Source organism: Bos grunniens, chromosome 14 (genome assembly GCF_055505025.1).
Source record: "Bos grunniens cultivar Pamir isolate PY7600 chromosome 14, Bosgru_T2T1.0, whole genome shotgun sequence".
Lineage (NCBI taxonomy): Eukaryota > Metazoa > Chordata > Mammalia > Artiodactyla > Bovidae > Bos > Bos grunniens.
The window spans coordinates 34,597,918-34,620,699 of NC_141178.1; the positions used below are offsets into that span (position 1 = coordinate 34,597,918).

Sequence of the window (22,782 nt, forward strand, 5' to 3'; positions counted from 1 at the left end):
CAAAGAGATGAATCTGAGGAAATTTCCAGACCCTCCACCTCCCTATCATAGGGTCATGCCTTTCTCTGCACTACCTCCAAGCCTTGAACCTCTTATGCAGAGATAATTATGATGTCCTGTTATAATGTGGACACTCATTCACTCTGCTGGGCTGTGGATACTTTGAGGACATATACAGGGTTTTATATTTACTGATGATGCTGTGAAAGTGCTGCATTCAATATGCCAGCAAATTTGGAAAACTCAGCAGTGGCCACAGGACTAGAAAAGGTCAGTTTTCATTCCAATCCCAAAGAAAGGCAATGACAAAGAATGCTCAAACTACCGCACAATTTCACTCATCTCACTCGCTAGTAAAGTAATGGTCAAAATTCTCCAAGCCAGGCTTCAGCAATACATGAACCGTGAACTTCCAGATGTTCAAGCTGGTTTTAGAAAAGGCAGAGGAACCAGAAATCAAATTGCCAACATCCACTTGATCATGGAAAAAGCAAGAGAGTTCCAGAAAAACATCTTTTCTGCTTTATGACTATGCCAAAGCCTTTGACTCTGTGGATCACAATAAACTGTGGAAAATTCTTCAAGAGATGGGAATACCAGACCACCTGACCTGCCTCTTGAGAAACCTATATGCAGGTCAGGAAGCAACAGTTAGAACTGGACATGGAACAACAGACTGGTTCCAAATAGGAAAAGGAGTATGTCAAGGCTGTATATTGTCACCTGCTTATTTAACTTCTATGCAGAGTACATCATGAGAAATGCTGGACTGGAAGAAGCACAAGCTGGAATCAAGATTGCCTGGAGAAATATCAATAACCTCAGATATGCAGATGACACCACCCTTATGGCAGAAAGTGAAGAGGAACTCAAAAGTCTCTTGATGAAAGTAAAAGAGGAGAGTGAAAAAGTTGGCTTAAAGTTCAACATTCAGAAAACTAAGATCATGGCATCTGGTCCCATCACTTCATGGGAAATAGATGGGGAAACAGTGAAAACAGTGTCAGACTTTATTTTTCTCGGCTCCAAAATCACTACAGATGGTGATTACAGCCATGAAATTAAAAGACACTTACTCCTTGGAAGGAAAGTTATGACCGACCTAGATAGCATATTCAAAAGCAGAGACATTACTTTGCCAACAAAGGTCCGTCTAGTCAAGGCTATGGTTTTTCCAGTGGTCATGTATGGATGTGAGAGTTGGACTGTGAAGAAAGCTGAGCGCCGAAGAATTGATGCTTTTGAACTGTGGTATTGGAGAAGACTCTTGGGAGTCCTTTGGACTGCAAGGAGATCCAACCAGTCCATCCTAAAGGAGATCAGTCCTGGGTGTTCATTGGAAGGACTGATGCTAAAGCTGAAACTCCAATACTTTGGCCACCTCATGTGAAGAGTTGACTCATTGGAAAAGGCTCTGATGCTGGGAGGGATTGGGGGCAGGAGAAGAAGGGGATGAGAGAGGATGAGATGCTGGATGGCATCACTGAGTCAATGGACATGAGTTTGGGTAAACTCTGGGAGTTGGTGATGGACACGGGAGGCCTGGCGTGCTGCGATTCATGAGTTTGCAAAGAGTTGGACATGACTGAACAACTGAACTGAACTGAACTGATATTCCCCCATAGTATTGTGGCCTGACTTTAAGCTTTATGATTGCCGAGGCATCCAGTTCAAAGATACCCATCTCAAAGAAGCACCCTGCCAGTCATAGTACCCATCTACTAGCAAACCAACCAGATAAAGAACCACGCCACCCCCACAATGAAGCTCCCTGTTTAAAAGCCCTTAGTAACCCAGATAATTGACCACTCGAGTGATCCCACCTCTCCCTTCCCCACTCCCTAATTTCCACTCATATTTTGTGCGTACACACATGCTAAGTCGCTTCAGTTGTGTCCAGCTCTTTGCGACCCTATGGACTGTAGCCCACCAGGCTCCTCTGTCCATGGAATTTTCCAGGCAAGAATACTGGAACAGGTTGCCATGCCCTCCTCCAGGGGATCTTCCCGATCCAGGGATCAAACCCACATCTCTTAAGTCTCCTGCACTGCAGTCAAGTTATTTACCACTAATACCACCTGGGAAGCCCCAATTATATTTTAAATTCCCAGTAAAGAGTAAACCTGCTAAACCCTAGACACCCCACATTCAGACACTAATGAAAAGAGAGCCTCAAATCGGCACGCTCCTGCTGGACCCATGACTTCACTGTGTGACCCCTGGGCATGCCATGTACCTTTCAGGATCTGCGAGCAATAAATCTTGTTCCTCAGAGTCCCCTGATGGTTGTTGCTGAGGTGTGTCCCGCAGTTGTAATAAGAACCACAGGCTTGGTCCAGCCACAACATTGGCTCTGGTGGGGGATGTCCACCGGGGGCTCAAAGTAGTACAGACTCTGGTGAGTGCTTCGGGCATTCCTAGCTGATAGCATCACTATTAACAGGCTAACTCCACACAGTGAAGACCACTCAATTCAGCTCAGTTCATGTCTGACTCTTTGCGACCCCATGGACTGAAGCACACCAGGCCTCCCTGTCCATCACCAACTCCCAGAGTTTACTCAAACTCATGTCCATTGAGTCGGTGATGCCATCCAACCCTTCTCCTCCCCTTCGGCCCCTTCTCCTCCCGCCTTCAATCATTCCCACTAATGATGTTTAGTATGTGACAGATTAAATCAAACTGAGTCGATTGAAAAACAACTGAGAAGGTGTAAACTTGATGTTTTCACGACTTCACCTCCTTCCCATTTCTTTTGTTCTATGTTTGTCTCCTACACACACCTATTTATATTCTGGAGAGCTTGCCTCTGGCTAAGTTGTGTGTGCTCATAGTCCTTCCTTCTCCATTCTACTCCTTCATTCAGCAAGCATTAATTCCTACTGTGTCTAGACACTGTTATGAGCTAGGGATAGAAAGACGAGTGAGCCAAGATGCGCACTTCAAAGAATCCTAAAACAAAACTGAGGGAATATTACCACGTAAGAAGTGCAACAAAGTGCCTGAGGGGTCAGAGAAGAGAGAAAAACATCCAAAGTGAAGAGTCAGGAAACACCATCCTGGGGTTTTTTTTTTCCTTTTCCATTACCTTTTATTAATAAAAGAATCACAATTTATGTCATAAATGAACAGGCAAATTATTAATTACATGATTTGAGATTCAGGACGAAAACCTATAAAAATGAGTTTGATATCCAGCAAAGTGGGCTTTCCAGGTGGAGCAGTGGTAAAGAATCTGCCTACGAATGGAGAAGATGAGGGTTCAATCCCCAGGTCAGGAAGATCCCCTGGAGGAGGAAATGGCAACCCACTCCAGTGTTCTTGCCTGGAAATTCCATGGACAGAGGAGCTTGGCAGGCTACAGTCTATGGGATCGCAAACAGTTGGACACAATTGAGAATTGAGCAACTGAGCACAGCACACATACAGCAAAGCTATATATATATATATCAGTTAGTTCAGTCGTTCGGTCGTGTCTGACTCTTTGCAACCCCGTGAATCGCAGCACGCCAGGCCTCCCTGTCCATCACCAGCTCTCAGAGTTCACCCAGACTCACGTCCATCGAGTCAGTGATGCCATCCAGCCATCTCATCCTCTGTCATCCCCTTCTCCTCCTGCCCCCAATCCCTGCCAGCATCAGAGTCTTTTCCAATGAGTCAACTCTTCGCATGAGGTGGCCAAAGTACTGGAGTTTCATATATATATATATATATATATATTTAGCAAGCACATGGTCTCCCTGATATCAATATGCCTTTATTAGGATCTGTATTAGCCCTTCATTCATTAAAATTGTTTTTTCTCTTTCTCTTGAAAAACAAGTTCCAAAATATAGTTTATTGTATTAGCTTGTTCCTTTTTCACTATGGGCAGTTCACACAAGGCCTTGGGTTTTGAAATCACATGCTGCTGTGCTGTGCTTAGTCACTCAGTCGTGTCTGATTCTTTGCAAATCCATGGACTGTAGTCCACCACGCTCCTCTGTCCTTGGGGATTCTCTAGATAAGAATACTGGAGTGGGTGGCCATGCCCTCCTCCAGGGGATCTTCCCAACCTAGGGATTGAACCCAGGTCTTCCACATTGCAGGCAGATTCTTTACCATCTGAGCCACCAGAGAAGCCCTTTAAATCACATATATGTTCTCTAAATTCCCCTCAAAAAAAGATTTTTCCAGCCGTTTTTTACAAATAAAGTGCCCTGATCTTGGGAGATTTTTAATCAAAGCATTGCCAAGTTCACTTCCCATGTTTTCAAAGTTTATCTTGAAATCCCAGAGACATTTTCTGCCAACTCTGGCAGATCCAGAGCTTCTCCATGTTAATAAACTTTAGGACACTGGGAGCATTGAAATCCCACCATTATGCTACTATTGTTGTTGTGATTAATAATCTTATAATAACACTGCCATAGAACATAGTCTGAGTGAACTACACCTAAAGGTATTTAAGAAAACAAAAAGGGTTTTTGCATCTCATTCAAGTAAGGCAGAGAAACCACAGAGGTTTAGCCATGCTGAATCAGAAAGTATCAGCAGATGATATTCTCATAGCACCTAAAACATATCACATAAAATTCTGCAGTTACTGTTTATGCTATATGTTTGCTATTTTAAAAATGGGAGAGACTGTTAACAAAGCAGGTCACTAATATAAGTGATTCAAGTCTCCATGCCCTTAGTGAGTTTCCTGAGGAAACAAGAGAACCCCTAAGGCAATGCTGTTGGGGATTTCTAGGGGAAAATGGGAATGGGGTCAAAAACATTTGGTTAACATCAGAGTCCTCAGCTTGAGGCAAAATCATGTCCACCAAGCATGATTCAGATTTACTTTGGTGTATCTGGTGAGGTCGATCCATCAGAAAAGCGTATTGGTTGACAGTTTTCTAGAAGAGAACTCATTGTAAGGGAAAAAGGAGTCAGGATGACAAGTTTGGCCCCATCAAAATGCTTTGATTTCCAGAGGTAATAAACAATTGCCAGGTGTGAACCCGTCACTTGACCTGTTGAGAAATGGGCAATCTCACATATTCATGGGAGTGTGTCACGTGCTGCTACCAACTTGGGATCTCTCCTCCCTTTGAAAGAAGGAGCAGAGTCCAGGAAAAAGTAGGACTGAAGGATGGATGGTTCTGTGTTTTTGCTTTTGTAAATCCATTTTCTGAGCTCAAACTGCATGCCAACCAAAAGACACAGATTAGAACTCTGAATGCTGAAGGGAATTAAGAATTGCTGGTTGTCCCAGCTTCTAAAATTTGCAAAGGATGGCAGAAAAATTCTAGTGGAATTAATATATTTCTTATATTTGTTCCAGATGTGTTTAATTTATTTTTCATTATTTTCCCCTCCTGATAGAAGAATGCTCTAGCTCTCCATTTGTAATTTCTCTCAAAACCCCAGCCCTGAGCAGAGATTCTGCTAATGATTTTAGCCTGCTGGGTTGGGAGACTGGAGCAACTGGGCTACAGAAGTTGTTTTGCTCTTTTTGGGAAACGAGGGCCATTTGGAAGTCTGTTCTCCCTCCTTCCCTTGCCCTAGACAGAGCAGAAACTCAGTCACGCTCAACAGCTCTAAGTGAGGCTGATGTTTGTCAGATACACCTCAATGTTATGTCTGTTGTGTTTCTTAAACCCAATACTTCATGGTGAATGCAATGAGAAGGTGCGAGCATTTGAGCTTTGCCTATGGGGTTAGACTTAATGACCTTTGGGATTTTTTCCAGCTCTGCACTTTGTTGGTCTTGAGAGTTGTATAACCTCTGATGAGATATAGAGTCATCACAGAAGGATTCAGAACCATTTACAAATCTGTGTTGAATGTGGTAGGTCAAAGAATTGTAAGCATTCTTATCGGTAAGTCATGTGTGAATAAATGATCGAATTTTCTTGAGTTTTCTTAGAATGAATCAAAAGTTTTAAAAACATACCTACCCTTTGACACAGCAACACCACTTCTAGACCAGAAGGCTACCCTACTTCAGATGCCAGTCAAAAGTCCAGGCTGTTACCAGTGCTTCTGACTCACTGCCTATAAATCAAAGGGTCACATAACCTCCTCCTCAGATTCAATTAATTTGCTAGAATGGCTCATACAACTCCAAAAAAAAAAAAAAAAAACTGTTTGCTTACTAGATTACCAGCTTTTAATCTAGTAAAAATATTATTATCCTTAAACTATTACAAAGTATATTATTAAGCCTATCAATAAACAGCCAGATGAAAAGTAAGTACCTAGGGTGAGATCCAGAAGGGTCCAGAACAGAAGAGCATCTATCCCTGTGGAACTAGGATGTGTCATCCTTCTGACATGGGGATGCTGTTCACTAATCCAGGTGTTCATCAGATCTCACTGTTCAAGAGTTTTCATAGAGCTAATCACAGTCCTCCCTGCCCTTTCCCTTTTCAGGGGTCAGTGGGTGGGGCTGAAAGTTCCAACCTCCTAATCGCTTGGTCTTTCTGGTAACCAGCTCCATTCTGAAACTAGGCAGGGTCCCCATCCTAACTCACCTTATCAGCATAAAGTCCGGTGTGCTTTAAAGGGCCACCTTATGAATAAAGATGCTCCTGTCCCACAGGAAATTCCAAGGGTTTTAGGAGTCCTGTGCCAGGAGCCAGAGGCAAAGACCAAATACACTTCTTTTATACCACAAAGATTTTCAAAGAATTTAACACTAAAATGTTCATCTGGTGTTTTTAAAAATACTGTTTAAAAGGCAGGAAATATTTAAATGCCCAGCAAGAGGAGATAGGTTCAGTAAAACACAGTGCCTGTGTGCACTAGAATACTGTGCAGTCATCAACAGTGAGGCAGTAATGTCGATGTATCAAAGTGAAAGGTGAGATTATAAAAACAGCACCACAGTGTGCTTCCAGGTTTGCAGCAGAAGTACCCACATATACACTGAAAAAAAAAAATCCTAAAGGAACCATGACCAAAAATGAACAATTATACATAATTACCACTGGTGATAGAATAAAAAAGGATTTCTATTGCCATCTCTTTATATCCTTTTTCTAAATTTCTACAATAAGTAATATTTTTATGTTGCAAAAAATGTTCAAAAGATCTATGTATTAATACATGTTATCAATTTTGTGTGCCATAGTTATTTATTGAATGTCCATTATTTAACAGGCCTGTGGATATGCAAATTACCCCATAAAATCTTCATTAACTACTCAACATTGCTTTCTGAGGGATGTAGAAGCAAAAGAAGACTAGTACAGTGGTTAAAATCAACAAAAAGGTGGGAAAACATTTAAAATCACATTAACAAATGCAAAACTCCAGCCAGGACTTGCAACCTCAAATTCTTAAAACTGAACTCAAAAAAAATAGATGCTGTTCACCTATTAGTTCTAATTCCTATTCATTGTCTTGATGTGGTAGCTTGGAGAAAATTTTGGCCACAGTACTCTGCAGCTGTGCCCGTTGAGAAGTTTCGTCTATTTCCCTGCCCTCCAATTTGGGCTAGAGTGTGCCTCCATCATACCATTCTGAGCCTAGGTCTCCAGAGACCTTGTAGTTTCCACTTTTTTTTAATAGAAACTTTGACCACCACGTGAATCAGCCTGGGCTAGGCTGCTGGAGGATGAGCAAGCTCAAGAAGAAAGGTTCCAGTCATCCCATGCTCCAGACGTGGCCATCATAAGCGAGTTGGCCCCAGCTGCACCCCCCCGCAAGCTGACCGCAGACACATGAGCAAGCCCAGCTGAGGTCAGCAAAGCCCAGACTCAACCCACAAAACCACCCAGAGGAGGCCAATCCTAAATGCCAACCCACAGAACTGCGAGTTAAATAAATGTTAGCTGTTTGAAGCCACAACGTTTCAGGGTGGTTTGTCACGCAGCAAAAGCTAACCGATACACCTCCCCATCTCATCCACTCCTCCTCATTTCTCAAAGGAGGAAGCCAGTGAGGAGAATAGAGTACCACTGAGTCACATGGTAACTCAGAAGCCAGGAGAAAGACTTTATTCTCCTGGCTGCCATGCCGCTGTCCTGGCCACAGAATGCTCCAGCAAGGACAAGCTTAGCAGAGTTCATATGCAAGGACAGAATGAATACCTTGGCCAAACAAGCATAGGGAATGGGCTTCAGGTCAGTGTGAGCTCCATGTCTTCTTGCCAACTCAATAGTTTGGCTGCAGGAGAAAGGCAAAAATACCACGTTCTCTTCTACCCTGGCCTCAGCCCAGTCAATTCCAGTATTTCCCAAGCTCAGAGACCACCTGGGAACTGGGTCCTCAGAGACCTATGAAGTGTTTACTCTCTCTTCTCTTTACTTCTCTTCTCTCCCTCCTCCTCCTCCTTTTCCTCCTTGTTTTTCTTCTTGAATCCCTTTCTCTCTCTCTCAAAAAACCAGGAGACCCAGGTCTCTTGACCACCCCACCCCAAGTCTTTCCCTGACCTCTCCCACCTCCTACTCACCCAGAAGAGGTCACACTTACAGAAAAACGAGTCACAATTCACAGCCTAAACCTAGCCTCAGGTGTGCCCTACAACCACTCATAAGATACTCCACTTCAAAGTGCTTGGCCCCAGACACTAGCCAATTAATCCTCACAGCCACCCTGTGTGTTAATTAGACCTCATTATTCACAAGTTATAGGTGAGGAAAACAAAAACCAGAAAACCAGGGAGCATGGCTGGCATCCCCAAGGCCCACGAGGCAGGATGAGACAACACCCCCCCCACCCCACCCCCAGCCCTCCTGGCACTGGGGCTGAAGCCAGGCAGGCGCTGACCACGAAGCCACAGCAGCTCCCCCCATACCCCCCCACCCCCCGGGGAGGCTCAGGCTCCAAGGCCGCTGCCAAGGGCGGCTCAAACTTTTCCTTTTCCATTAGCCACAGGTGTGTTTTACCACAGCCTAACTAGCAGCTACTATTTATTCTCTGGGATTTTCTAAAAATGTGCTTTTGCAGACTTTCAAGCCAAAGCCATTCCCAGCATCACTCTTTATTAAATCGAACCGCAGAAATGTATTGAAAAATCACGAGCATTTTGAAACATACTGAGTCCTTTATGGCCGAAATAATCTAATAGACAAGCTGTTGTTAATTTACAACCTTAATTTTCAGACACACTTCTTGAGTCAAAAGTACTTCCTGCTCTGTAATTCCTGTAGGGATACAGGTGGTCTCGGACTAAGTACACATCTACTGTACATTAAAATGTATTTCTTACTTAACTTAAACATTTCTGAAATCTCAAGTTTATGTCTAGACTATTTTAATCAGCTAAATGTCATAATAAGCCATATGTTGGTCTTGATCGGTTACATACACCAGCCCTACTCATAAAGTATCAAAAGGTGTTTTTAAAGAGAAGTCTGTGTTTGTTTTACCAAGAAAATGGTGCTTTCAGACTATCATATCAGACGTGCTGGCAGGCAGAAAACGACCTTACGTAACTAGTGGGGAAAAAAACGGGGTTTTTTCCCTCTTTCCCCACCCCAGGTACCATTCCATCAATGCCACTTTTAAATTTCAGAGTTTTGAAGCCATAAGCTTATATTGGTCCTAACTGTCCCTTGACCACTATTCACAAACATCAACACCAGGAGCAAGACAGTGCTGAGCAGGTACTTCTGTTGCTGCTGCTCTCTTTACTGGGGTTCTCTGCTGTCTCTTCATACCCATCTGAGTTGCCTGCAGGTCTCAACTCCCCTCCAAAAAAAGCCACCGGGTCACCCAAACATAAGGATGGTGGCAAGGAGAGCACACTGCTGACTACATAGGTATCGAAACCGTGCCTGAGCACCTGCCACAATCCAGGCGTAGTGCTTGGATCTCTAGACACAGAAACAAACACGAGATCCTGGGGCCTGCATTCACGGAGCTGACAGTTTTATTAGAAGAAAGAGGTTGAACAAATAACTCCGCAAATAATCAGAGAAATACGTTTCCATTACAGCTCTGAAGAGAAAGTACTTGACACTGTAGAAGTTTATTCCAGGGACACAAACTGGCATGAAGAGACAAGGAAATGATGTGAGGCACTGACCTTAGGAAGAAATAAGAGCTGGTCTGTACAAGGTGGATTTGGAACTGGTAAATGGCGACTGTGTAGGAGAGAGGGAGGGATGGAGGGGTGGAGGGAGAGAGAGAGGAGGGGAGGTGCATGAGGCCAGGAAAGGGAAGGAGATGAGGGGAGGAAAAAAGAGGAAGGGAAGCGTAGCTGGTGGTCCAGCGGCTAAGACTCCTTACTCCCCATGTATGGGACCAGGAATCGATCCCCGGTCAGGGAGCTAGATCCCACGTGCTGCAACTAAGTGTGCGCATGCGCAACTGAAAAAGATTTTTGTAATTTAAAAAGTCCTACAGGCCACAATGAGGATTGGAGATCCCCATTAATACTAAGGCCCAGCATTGCCAAATAAGCAAATATTAAAAAAAGAAAAAAAAGAGGAGGAAGAAAAGGGAGGAGGATGGATTCAAATCCATTTTCTTCTTATTTTTGGGGCTTCCTTGATGGCTCAGACAGTGAAGAACCTGCCTGCAATACAGGAGACCTGGTTTTGATCTCTGGGTCGGAAAGATCCCCTAGGGAAGGGATGGCAACCCACTCCAAAATTCTTGCCTAGAGAATTCCATGGACAGAGGAGCCTGGAATATAATTTAAAAAAAAAAAAAAAGGAGAGGAGGAAGAAAAGGGGAAAAAATGGATTCAAATCCATTTACTTTTATGACAAGCCAGGAAGCATCAGAAACTGTCTAAAATAATATAGTTTCCAATTCTAAAGAAACATGACTGAAAAAGCACTTATTAACCAAATTGGGAGAGGCGGGGGCCAAATCCTAGGGGCACTCTCAGTGGTCCCAGCACCTGTCTGCCTTGTTGGATAGCATCATCTGACTCAATGACATGAGTTTGAGCAAGCTCCGGGAGACGGTGAAGGACAGGGAAGCCTGGTGTGCTGCAGTCCATGGGGTCGAAAAGAGCCAGACACAACTGAGGGACTGAACTGCAACAATCAAATTGAAAATGAAAGCTTTCTTTTCAAACTAAAGAGGGTTCTTCGTTCAAACTTTGTAGAGAGGAAAAAAAAAAAAAAGCCACAAATGATACTTAAAGGGAAACAGGTAAATTGGTTTTAATGTTGGCATTTAATAAAGTTTTATGAACTGTGGATTGTGAATAAGAGATCTTGCATATGGAAATTTTTGGAAATGAAAATGGGCCGAAATCTTGTGTGTCCCAAGCCTGGAGAGAAACACGAGGGGAGTCTGCTTCCCATGATAGCACACAACCACATAATTGCTCTTGGTCTGCGTAATCAGTTGTCTGGGAGATCCTTTTTATGATGGTATTTTTAAATGATGGTGTTTTTTCTGGACATCTTCTCAGTGAATTCTCTGCATTTCCCCACTGGAATGAGCGATCCCTGAGGGGAAAAGAACGTGGTAGCTCCACTTGTGTCTGCAACAGAAGCACTGTCCTTTGTGTCTGTCACAATCCCAGGGCTGAGTCAGGATCCACGCTCTGATGAAGCCTGTCCAGGCACTGGGGTAGCTTGGGTCCTGTGCAGCAACTACTTCTGGTTCTCCTCCCTCCAAAAAAGATGGCTTCATTACACTTTCCACCCCCTTGATATGAGGCTGGCCATATGGCTTGCTTTGTCCAGTGAAATGTCAACCAGAATGGTGTAAGTCACTTCCAGGTGAAAAAGTGCTGGTCCAAAATTCACCTCTTTGTCTCCTCCTATTGCCCATGATCTGGCAAGTGCTTATCAAGGTGGAGCTCTGTCATTAGAAGCCCTGAGTGGTTACAGTGCCCCCTGCTGGCTGCACTGCACATGTCGCCTGAGAAATAGAATAGGTTTCATTAAGCTAAGCTACTGGGGAGAAGGCAATGGCACCCCCCCTCCAGTGCTCTTGCCTGGAAACTGCCATGGACGGAGGAGCCTGGTAGGTTTCAGTCCATGGGGTCGCTAAGAGTCGGACACGACTGAGCGACTTCACTTTCACTTTTCACTTTCATGCATTGGAGAAGGAAATGGCAACCCACTCCAGTGTTCTTGCCTGGAGAATCCCAGGGACAGGGGAGCCTGGTGGGCTGCCCTCTATGGGGTCACACAGAGTCGGACACGACTGACGTTACTTAGCAGCATTAAGCTACTGAGACCAAGGCGGGGTTGTAATTTTACTGTAACCTAATCCATTCTAGGTCCACAGGGATCAATGTTGGGATCCTTTTTTTTTTTTTCATTTCTGCCTTGGCTCTCTCTCCCCTTGTGCCACCCTCTCACACCAAATTATCACTTGGAAATGCGTTGACATCCTGGCTGTCATTTCCTTGCTATGTGATCTTGAGAAAATTAATTTGCCATTCAAAACCTGTTTCTCTACCTGGAAAATGGGGCTAATAACATTACCTACCTCATAGGGTTGTTATGATAATGCCTGTAAAGCACTTAGCGCAGTGACTGGCCTGGAGAAATCACTCAATAACCATTCATTAAAAAGGAAGCGTGGGTGGATGTATAATTTCCAAAAGGGCTCCAGTGAGGAATGAGAATATTCCTCAGAGGATGGAAGGATTTTATCTGAATGTCAACTCCTGGGAGTAGGGGAGGAACTCAGTGAGCTGTGAGAGTTAGGGAGAATAGGCTGGGAAGCTCATGAGTTTGGGGAAACATAAACAGACATGTCTGGGTAGATTGGAGGATATGATTAGGGAGACATGGAAAGACAGATTAGAACAGTAAGTTGAACTTGGACACTTGATCCAGACCCAGAAGCCAGACCAAGAAGTTTGGGTTTTGTCTCACATTCTACTTATTCAGTAAAATTGGGCACCTTGTCTTTAGTTCTTATGAAAAATGTTTTAACTCAAAGTACATTTTCCTAATAAACCCAGATACAATCATGAAAAAACATCTGTTTTTCCCTTCATATTGTTCAGGAGCAAATCCCAGTTTGATTTTCTATTCAGAAGCTTGTTCAGTCCTAATGTAAAAAATACATAATGGCACTCAAGTGCTACATAAAATGATTTCAAAGGAATTTTCATTTAAAAAATGTTTAAGGAAGCCCCTTATAAGCCCCAAAGACACCAAAGGTAAGTGAATTCTTAGCCTTTTCTTCCACTTTCCTTCCAAGATAAAAGCTTTTCTAAAAGAGTAAGTTGGAGTGTGAGGCTTATTTTAATCTAACGGGTAGAGATAGTGAAGGACAGGGAAGCCTGGCGTGCTGCAGTCTATGGTGTCTCCAAGAGTTGGACATGACTGAGCGACTGAACAACAGAAGTCATTTAGAGTTAGTGAAACTTCTGAACTTTTTAGTATTTTTAAAGTTACCTTAATAATTTCTAGAATAATACATTAAATCATAGATTGTCAAAGTGTTTGCCAGGTGGACACCTTAATGAACAGGTAGTCACTGGTAATGCGTCTTAATGATTAGATGTAAATGTATTCTGTTACAATGACTTAAAGAATGATTGGAAAGGTTCTTTCTCCCTTTAAATGCAATCAGACATACAATTAGTCAGTAACAGGCACAAAACTGAATGAGATGGACTCCCCGTTCTCCAAGAGATCATAGTCAAATGTAAGCAAATGACAATATGCTTCAAGAGGCTACAACGGAAGTAAAACCAGAGTCTTATCAACAGAATACCTAAGAAACCATTTCCTTGGTTCTTACATATGGTTACTTTGTGTAATAAATTTCACTTGAGAACAGTAGAAGGTCCTGTTACTATTCAATCTAAGATTTAATTTCACTCTCATTGATTCCAAATTGGCAGATTCCAAACACATTAAAATCTCAATGCGTGCAATATATTACACCCATCTTCTTCCAAAATCTTCCCAAAAGAAAGTATCTTTTGCTCCAAATCTACCTCTTTGCCCTTTCCTTACTTGAAACCCTGATGCTGAAACCTTTGGAGGAAAATAAGCATCTGCTTACATGTCACTAAGCTGAGAGCATCTTGGTGATGAGGACTGGAGATTTAGTTGTTGTTTTTTTTTTTTTTACTCCCTAGGCCTTAAGACATACTAATAAAAAGTGAGAAAGAAAATGACCGAGTGAATGAATAAATGAGTGAATGAGTACATGAGTAAAAGGATATTTTAAGAAAAAAGAGCTTTGTCCAGAGAACAGTCATTCTATTGAAGAAATTTCATCTAAGAACATACTGTAATCATAACATAATCACTGAATGCTCACCATCTGCTACATTTTGTTCTGAGCGCTTTGTATTTGTTCATTTAATCCTCATTGTACAAGGGATTGTCTTTATTTATTAAATAAGAAAAATGGACTCAGGTTACATAATGTAGGGAGCTGGAACATGTTTAAAAGTTCTTCACTTGGGTACATGGTCTCATAGGGGCTTTCGGGAATCTGCACCTAAATTCACATGATAATTTATATACATATATATGTATGTGTGTGTGTGTGTGTACTTTAGGCAAGACGGGTCATATTTGATTCAGATACCCAAAGTGGACATGCCCTCTCCTCCAAAGTTAAAATATTTTATATTTTTCAGTCTCAACTTAGATATTAATCTTTAAGGAATGAAGGAGTCACACTAAATTGACTATAAATCTAGTAGTAATATTTTAAAATAAGGGTTTTCCACGCTCCAACTCAATTTCCTCCAGGTTCTCTCTTAAAAATAAATGAACACGCAAAAAGAACTTTAGAGCAACTAATTCCACCAAACTTCCTAAATGTCCATCAGACATTTCCATAAAAGAGACAGAATTAATAGTAAAACCAGGAAAGCTCAACAGTGACCACATGCTTGCCATCTCACAGCATTTTCTAGGGTCTCCTTTATCTTGGGGGTGGTACTAGATACACTCCCCACCTGCCTGGAAATTGGACTCCTCCTCCCCCTTCTAACTCTACTCCTGTCTCCCATTCTTCCTGTCTCCTTTGTTGGCTTCTCCTTGACTGATGGGCAATCCCCAAATCTCATTCCTCAAGGCTCTGCTGTTCCTTCTTCTCACACTTTGTCAAAGTTCTCATTCTGTCTCATCACTTCAGCATGAACCTCTAACCAGGCGACTCCCCAGTCTTTGTAATTCATGACCTTCCCAGAGGGCTAGTTGCACTTTTAATTGCACCTCGGACATTTCCAATGCATGTCTTGTTGTCCTCTCAAATTCAGCGCATCTGAAAGTTAACTCAGCATCTTCTCCATCAGCTCCATCAGACTGACTCTATTAACTGTTCTCTAGTTCCATCAGTGATACCACCATGATTAAGAGGGTCTGTGTTTAAAATCAATCCACCACTTGGTGTGACTTTTTCTCTCATTACCCTGTAGCCAAGATCTACCTTTCACAATATTTGCTTCCTCTGCCCCTTCAATTCCTTCTGCACACATCTTAACCTAGAACTTCCTCCTAACTTCCTCCTCCCAAACACCACTAGTCTCTTGGATTTGTAGGTATCTTTCTCTGCACTTATTCCCTATGCATCGTTTGGGAGTTAACTCAAGTCCCATCTCTTCCACAAAGCCTTCTCTAGAAACTCTGTAATGACATCTTTCTTCACCAAGTGAACAAACTACTTATTTGACGCTAACCATAAAGACTAATAGAGTTTAGGAAAGGATGGGATAACCTTGTATGACCCCCTATTTGGGAGAAACTAAAGTCAGAAAATTTTCTGTGACCTGCCAGAGGTCATACCACTACTCTGTGACAGAGAAGTCCTGGAAACAAGGACTCCTTTTTCCTAGATAGGGCAGGTTACAGGTACAAGGCTCTCACTCTTTGGAAGACGAACGCATGCCCTTCACTTCTTTGCAGCCTCCTAAATGTCCAGCACAGTACTGAAAGTAAAGTGTTAGTTGCTCAGTCACGTCTGACTCTTTGCAACCCCATGGACTATAGCCTGCCAGGCTCCTCTGTCCATGGAATTCCCCAGGCAAGAATACTAGAGTGGGTTACCATTCCCTTCTCCAGGGAATCTTCCTGACCCAGGGATCAAACCCAGGTTTCCCGCATTGTAGGCAGATTCTTCATCATCAGAGCCACCAGGGAAGCCCCAGCACAGTATTAGGTAAATACTCAACAAATGGGAATAAGATGGAAGGAGAAAGAGATAAAAAGTGGGAAAGAAGAAGGAGAGAACAAAGACTGTCTGGCTAAACTGGGAAAGCTAAGACATCCACATAGATCTTGGGCTGGCTGGGAGGCCAGGACCCACCACCATGCCAGCCCTCTCCTGAGAAGAGGAGAGAAGGCCAGCACCTGGATCCTACCTGGAGACCACAGGGACGCCCTGTCCCGGCCTCGAGTGGCCGCCCGCCTCCACCCGTACTGAGGGACTTTCCCCAACCTCTGGCTCCCTGTGTGGCTGGTGACTCAAAACTTCTCCTGTTGTCCAAGGTATCGTTTGTGAAGTGCTTTCTTGGAAGAGAAAATGTTTGGGGCAGCAGGGAGGGGAGCTCCCTGTGCTGGAGCCACAAGGAGGCCTGTTGTGTATGGTGTGAGAACACAGGCTGCTTATTGCCCTCTCTTCCCCTCGCCTGTGTTTATTTAAAGCTCCCACCGCCGCTGGAGCGGGTGTGGTGTGTGCGCGCACACGCGGGCCCAGGACGTCAGGCAGGAGGGTCGGGGCACAGGCCTGTCACTGCCTGCGGGACCGCCGTCCTCACGAGCACAGGCCTCGGGGCCCGGGAACCAGGGAGTCCGGCCAGGACAGTGGGAGGCATTGGGAAAGAGCTGTTATTGTGTCTTTGGCAATCCTATAATTACTGTGCTTGCTGTTGTGATTTCTGTCTCTATTGCCATTGCTCTCGGTAAATCTGTTCCCACTTGTGTCTTCTACAGAGAGACCTTTTTTCAAAAACTGTATTAGATAGCCGGGCTGCCTGGTTTACTCTGCAAAGAACCTTGGGGGTTCGGAGAGGCTGGTCTCCCTGGGGTAACTCAGGAGATGGTGGAAGAGACGATAGACACCCCCAGGGGAGACCTGCATTCCTCAGCAAGGCCAGGACTTCACTGCTGCCCTCCCCCACCCACTGTCCTTTTGCTCAACCAGAACCTCAATCGGTAGATCAACCGACTGAGTTGATCTACCAGTGGATTCACTGTCACGGACATCCCGTAGGCAGAGGGTGTCCCAATGCACTCAGAACCCTCTTCACTGCCCTCTGCATGTTAGCATCTGCTCCATCAAGAGGTGAGGAGGAGGAGGGAAGGGGGGCCAGAGTCTCTATGCCCCCAGCAGAGGGGCGCAAGCATCCCACCTCTCACATCTTAGGACAAAGGGTAAAGCCACAGAGATGTCTGTGACTTACAGGAAGCAGCCAGACTGTTCTCCCACTGTTGGAGTCTTCTGCACACACACAAGTCATGGCCCACATCTATCTCATCCTCACCTGGGTTCCTTCCCGGGGCATCTCTGTTTGCCAGGGGCAAACATGAGTGAGGCTGGGCTTCACTTTCATCTCATTTTTCTTTTCTGTTCCCCCAAGAGAATCTCCGAAGGCAAGCAGGATTGAGGTTTTTTAGAGTTAGGAAATTGTCTTAATAATGACCATGGTGTGTTTTCCAGACCAGGGAGAGAAAAAGAATCTTATGCTTAGATCTACAAAGGCGATATGATTTCACAGTGGTGAGCAGATATTCCATTACAGCCATGCTCCGCCTCGGCTTTTTCTCATCAATTGAAGGCAAAATTCTGTTTTTCAGCTCTTATTCTACCAGGGGCTGGTGAGACACTGTATTTATAAAAAGAGGAGCACTCTCATTAAAATAACTGTTAGGTATTTGTAAATTTAGCACCAACCTTTTCCCCCATTAAGAATAACCATACAATGAATATATTCTTATATATAGCTTTTTTTTTAGCTTAATTTTTTCCTTGGAATAAAGTCCTAGCATCAGCATTACTGGGTCAAGTGTAGGAACATTTTTACAGCTCCAGATAAATATATATAATAAACATATATCTCCCCACATTGCTTTTTGAAAGACTTGTATGAGATAACAATGCTACCAGCAGAGAATGAACTTATTCATTTTTCCAGAAGGTCACCAGCACCGGTCATTACCACCTGGTATTAAATGGTATCTCAGCTGCAATGTGTTATTTTCTATCCTTTCTAATATCTAGTGGAAACAGATTTCTACTTTAACTGTTCTTCCTGCCCAAAATTGTCTTTGGTTATATGCTCCATTATTTTCCCAAATGAATTCTGGGGAAAATTCCCAGGGCAAGAATCCTAGGTTATTTTGATTGGAATTGTGTTATCTATCCATTAAAATTGTTGTTATTGTTGTTCAGTCACCAAGTCATGTCTGATCCTGTGACTCAGTGGCCTGTAACCTGCCAGGCTCCTCTGTCCGTGGGATTTCCCAAGAAAGAATACTGGAGTAGGTTGCCATTTCCTTTTGCAGGGGGTCTTCCCAACCCAGGGATCAAACCCCCATCTCCTGCACTGCAGGTGGATTCTTTACCACTGAGCCACCTGGGAAGCCCATATGCTAAATCCACAAAGTAACTTTAAAAATAATAGACAAATAGAAACATTGTGTTCCCTTTCAAAAAGAGTGTCCATTCATTCTGTTGTTTTTTTCCTACCCTTATCTGTCTGCAGCCATGTTGGCAGTTGTCAAGTGTGATGAGAAAGCCCAGTGCTCTCTAAGACACGCTCTCTTTTCTGGACTCTCCCAGGAAGACATGTTCCAGTGTCCCTGCAGCCATGGGTGGTCACGTGGCAGAACTCTGGGACACTAGAATATGGAGAAAGTGTGAATCTGGCCTCGAACATCCCTGGTGAGGACCTCCACGCCCACTGCCTCCCCTCCCAGCCAGATGCAAAGGATCCAGGGAGTACCCAGGACCCCTGAAAGATGGTAGGGCCACTGGGGAGAAGCCTGGTTCCCTAATCACCACAGAGACGGCCAACCTGCCAACACTCTGTTGGATCATGATATGTGGGAAATAAAGTTTTAACTGAGTCCAGCCCACTGAGATTTGGGAATTGTTTGTTTACAACAGAGAAACTTCCTACCTTTCAAGCTGAAGCTCAATTTAATTTAAAGACTTGTATTAGTCAAGGTTCTCTGTAGAAACCAAACCAATAGAACAGTGAGAGAGACATTTTTTTTAAATTGGCTCACACGATTGTGGGAGCTGGCAAATGCCAAATCTGTAGGGCAGGCTGACAAGCTGGAAATTCAGGTAAGAGTTGATGTTGCAGCCTTGGGTCTGAAATCCACAAAGCAAGCGAGCGGGCAGCGAGCGGGCTGGAAGCTCAAGCAGCTTACCATGCTGCAGTCGTTTTTAAAAAATAATCTTATTTATTTATTTATTTTGGCTGTGCTGGGTCTCCATTGCTATGAAGGCTGTTCTCTAGCTGCAGTGAGAAGGGCTTTTCTCTAGTTGCAGGGAGAGGGGGCTTTTCTCTAGTTGTGGTGCAGCGGGCTTCTCACTGCAGTGGCTCCTCTCGTTGCAGAGCACGGCCTCTAGGGCGCACGGGCTTCAGTAGTTGTGGCGAGTGAGTTCAGTTGTTCTGATTCCTGGGCTCTCGAGCAGAGGCCCCATAGTTGTGGCCACAGGCTTAGTTGATCCACAGCATGCGGGATCATCCCAGACCAGGGATAGCACCCATGTGTCCTGCCCTGGCAGGCGGATTCTTTACCCCTGAGCCACCAGGGAAGCCCCACGCTGCAGTCTTGAGGCAGGATTTATCTTTCTTAGAGAAACCTCAGTCTTTGCTCTAAGGCCTTCATCTGACTGAACGAGGCTCACCCAATAAAGAGAGGGTAATCTGTTTCACTCAAAATCCCCTGATTACAATGTTAATCACATCTAACAAATACCTTCACAGCAACTCCGAGACTCGTGTTTGACTACACAACTAGGCACTGTATCCTAGCCAAGTTGACACATAGAATTAGCATCATAGGGACCAAAGCAATAACATTAAAAAAAAGAAGAAGAAATTGGAGGCATCATGGTGTAATAAAAAAGCAATTGGAGTTTGCATACAGGCAGAACTATTTAAGTAAACAAGTTCTTATCACTGCCATGCCCTTGATTTTCTCATTTGTAAAATAAAAATAGTATGACGTGTCAGCCAAGTCTGTAGTGAAAACGAAAGGAGACCATGTGCGTCAAGCTGAACCCACGAGGTTTGTCCCATGAGAGCCATGATTCTCCTCCCCTCCCGCTCAGACAGGAGCGGTGCCCTCTTTTGCAGCGGCAGCCTTAGAAGGAGAGCCCTGGCGTCAGCCCTCCACAGCCCATTCCTCAGAGCTGATTCACTGGACTTTCCAACCACTTAGTACACGTAGTCCACTTAGGCTACAAAAGCTACTTCATTATAACATGGGGAATCACAACAATTCAAGGACAGGAAATCTATTTACAGGTGGGCAAATTACAGGGACAGTAAAATTCATGAGCTCTTTCACTTGACCGGTTTACCAAAAATGTATGTAACTCATTTCCAAAGTCCACCCTGTTTTGCCCACTTTCCACCTGAATTAGATTCCTAGGGTTACCATAACAAAGCACCACAGACTGGGTGACTTTAAACAGCAGACACTTATTTTCTCATCATTCTGGAGGCTAGAAATCTGAGGTCACACTGTTGACAGGGCTTGTTTCTTCTGAGGCCCTACCCCTTCGCTTGCAGATGAACTGTCTTCTCGCTGTGTCTTCCCTGGTCTTCCATCTGGGTGTGTCTGTGTCCTGATCACTATTTTTAAGGACACCAGTCATAGTCTCATTTTAATTGCCTCTTTTTAAAATTTATTTTTAATTGGAAGATAACTGCTTTACAACGTTGTGTGGGTCTCTGCCATACAACAACATGAATCAGTTGTAAGTATACATATATCCCCTTCCTTTGGAGCCTCCCTCCCACCACCCCACCCAAGACCACTATCTCCAAATACAGTCACGTTCTGAGGTGCTGGGGGTAGGACTTCAACATGTGAATTTGGGTGAGGGGATGGGCATAATTTAGTCCATAACTTACCCACTACCTCCATCCCAAGCACCCTCCCATGGTAATACACCCAAACCTATCAGCCTTTGTCCCTACCCCCCTGGCTTAAAGGGACAGACTATGACCTGGCCTGCTACCTACTGAGACCATGAGAAGGGATGAAAGATTAGAAGGGACACACACACATACTTTGTGATCAGTGTTCCACACTGCAAAGTCAGAGCACAACTTTGACCATGGAACTGAGTCCTCTAGGAATTGAATTGGAGACCTTGTTCACAGGATTAGCTAACTACCCACAAATGGAAAGGGAGCCTATTGCAAAATAATCACAACAGGTCAGGGTATTCCTCTTAACCTCTTTATCTAGAAACACCAACCATATTGCCTTTTACTGCTGCTGCTGCTGCTGCTAAGTTGCTTCAGTCGTGTCCGACTCTGTGTGACCCCAGAGACGGCAGTCCACCAGGCTCTGCCATCCCTGGGATTCTCCAGGCAAGAACACTAGAGTGGGTTGCCATTTCCTTCTCCAATGCATGAAGTGAAAAGTGAAAATGAAGTCGCTCAGTCGTGTCTGACTCTTCGCGACCCCATGGACTGCAGCCTACCAGGCTCCTCCGTCCATGGGATTTTCCAGGCAAGAGTACTGGAGTGGGGTGCCATCACCTTCTCCGAATTGCCTTTTACTAGAAATAACCAATATCTAAATTAAATGATTCCGAAGTATATGAACTATATCAATAATGAACATGTATATTTCAGATGAAAGAAGTATAAGCACTTAATTATCATCAATTTAAAAAAAAAAAGCAAAGGAAAAGCATCTCAAGGCTCTGCTAACAAAGAGGCAGGCACCACTCCACATTTTGAACAGGTTTCTAAATCAAAAAGGGCAGTAAATCATGTTACTTATCATTTAAAAATAACTAAGTTTTAAGAAATGAAATTAGACAAGTGATTAATGTGTCAACTTCAGCCAGAGTTCCTTTGATAGTTGGAAGAAAATAAAAGCCAGCCAAGAAATAAACATTTCAGATTCAGGTGCTTCGCAATCTGTGCTCCAAATGTTTCCCCTGGGCTCGTGAAGAGGTGGCTTGCTCCGCATACACAGCAGCCAGACTGCCGGCACCAGGAAACTATCTTCAGAATAAGAGCATCGGCACAAAAGAGGAGAAGCCACAAAGCACAGTGGTCAGAAGCCCATTTGAGAGACATGGTCTTGATAGTCAAGGGGCTGGAGGGGTGGCGTGCCACTGCCTAAAGGGGAGGAGTGGCCAAGGAGCTGTTGAGAGAGGTTCCAGGTTTTTGTCTTGCTATTTCTGTTTATATTGGGAACTCAATATGGGGTAGTGTCTTCCATACTGAAACTGAAATATGCTTACGATAGAGTTAGAAATAAATGTAGGTGACAGGACAGTGTGCGCAAAGAGAGACAGAGAGAGACAGAGTGAGAAAGAGAGAGAAGTGCATGGTAGGTTAGAGCATACACCCTAGGAGCCCCTCTGAGAGTGAAAGTGTTAGGCACTCTGTGTGTCCAATTCTGTGCAACTGCATGGACTGTAGACTGCCAGGCTCCTCTGTCCATGGGATTCTCCTGGAGTGGGTTACCATTCCGTTCTCCAGGGGAATCTTCCCGACCCAGGGATTGAACCAGGGTCTCTGGCATTGCAAGCAGATTCTTTACCATCTGAGCCACCAGAGAAGCCTCCAGGAGCCCCACCAGTCGACTCCAAATCCACACACAGGCACTTATGGGCTGTGTGGCTTTGAGTACTCTAACTCTGGATGCCTCAGTTTTTCTATCTGCAAAATGGAAGTGATATAACAACACCTACACCATTGGACTATTA

At 44.0% G+C, this 22,782-nt stretch overlaps 2 long non-coding RNA genes across 4 annotated transcripts in view; one reads left to right on the forward strand and one right to left on the reverse strand.

The window, feature by feature from the left end:
- The window catches only part of LOC147359257 (uncharacterized), a 59,984-nt gene that overhangs the window by 2,790 nt on the left and 34,412 nt on the right, over positions 1 to 22,782 (reverse strand). The gene's annotated exons all lie outside the window — the stretch shown is intronic.
- Positions 16,022 to 18,940, forward strand: LOC147359258 (uncharacterized). Of its 3 annotated transcripts, XR_015140646.1 has the most exons (4): positions 16,094 to 16,355; positions 16,800 to 17,151; positions 18,259 to 18,347; positions 18,572 to 18,940. It is a non-coding gene; the product is annotated as an uncharacterized LOC147359258 (long non-coding RNA). The 3 variants fall into 3 exon arrangements; XR_015140644.1 differs by lacking the exons at positions 16,800 to 17,151; positions 18,259 to 18,347 and having other exon boundaries at positions 16,022 to 16,355; XR_015140645.1 differs by lacking the exons at positions 16,094 to 16,355; positions 18,259 to 18,347 and having other exon boundaries at positions 16,802 to 17,151.